We start from the raw sequence: 1,132 nt of genomic DNA, 5'->3' as shown, positions 1-1,132 counted from the left end.
GCTTGCGGTACCTGCGCCGCCCCGGGAACCCGAAGAAGCCGCGAAAGGCGTCGTAGAAGCTCATCCCGCTCCCGGGCCCTCCCGGTGCCCCAGGCCCCGGGGTCGCGCGGCCGCAAAGCGCCGCGGCCGCAAAGCGCCGCCGGGTGTCGTGAGGCGCTTTGCGGGGCTGGTCCCGTGTCTCCCCGGCCGGGCCCGGGGGCAGCGGGGGCTCCATCCTGCACCTCTGGCGTCCTGCGGCCCTGCGTTGTGCCCCCAGCTGAGCTCCGCCGGCCCAGCCCAATGCCCTCCTGCTGCCCCACTGGGACCCACAGCACGGGGAGCTCCGGCTTTGCCCCCCCCCCCCGAGCCCTCGGCCCCTTAACCATGCAGAGCTCAGCAGCCACTGCCGGGACACCCGGGCCTTCCTGCCACCCTCATGGTCCCACTGCCCTCCCCAGCGCCCGAGACTCCCCTCCGTGACAGCTGAGCCTGTCTCGAGCCCGACGTGGGGGCTGGGGTGGAGCCCCCAAGCTCCGAGAGGAGCAGTGGAAGGGAAAAAGTGGAAGGTGGGAATCTCGGGGAGAAGGACTCTGACATTGTCCCTACGCTGGGATCCTGCTGCTGCCCAGAGCTGCAGCCGGGGAAAAAAAATCCACAAAACGAGGGGACAAAAAAACCCCACAAACCAGCAAGACGGTGGGGAGAGGTAGGGGAAGCGTTGCCAACCCCGCCCATCCAGGGCCTCCCACCCCCTGCACCAAAAATAGGGAACCAGGCTGAAAGGTGGAAAAAATACACACATCACTTTGTGATCTTTATTCTCTTCAGTAAATCCCTGCTTGGGACTGCAGCTGAAGGGACCAGGTGGAACCGAAAAATACAAGATCTGGACTGCATAGAAAAAAAAAAAAAAAAAAAGAAAAAACCCAACCCAAAAGCAGAAGAGAATGAGATTAATTACCAAGCGTGCAAGGGGAGCAGGACCTGCACTCAGGGCCCGGGGGGGGGGTGGGTGGGTGGGGGGGGGGGTGGGGGGGGGGGGCGGCGCGCAGATGGGAGAATGTAACATCCGGGGGGGGGGGGTGGGGCTGGGGGGGGGGGCTTGTCAGACAGCAGTTGAGGGGGGAGGAAATGAGAGAACTAGAGGACGGCA

This window comes from Pipra filicauda, unplaced genomic scaffold, assembly GCF_003945595.2.
Source record: "Pipra filicauda isolate LSUMZ 115617 unplaced genomic scaffold, ASM394559v2 scaffold453_size531900_pilon, whole genome shotgun sequence".
Taxonomy (NCBI): Eukaryota; Metazoa; Chordata; class Aves; order Passeriformes; family Pipridae; genus Pipra; species Pipra filicauda.
This window is presented reverse-complemented; position numbering follows the sequence as displayed.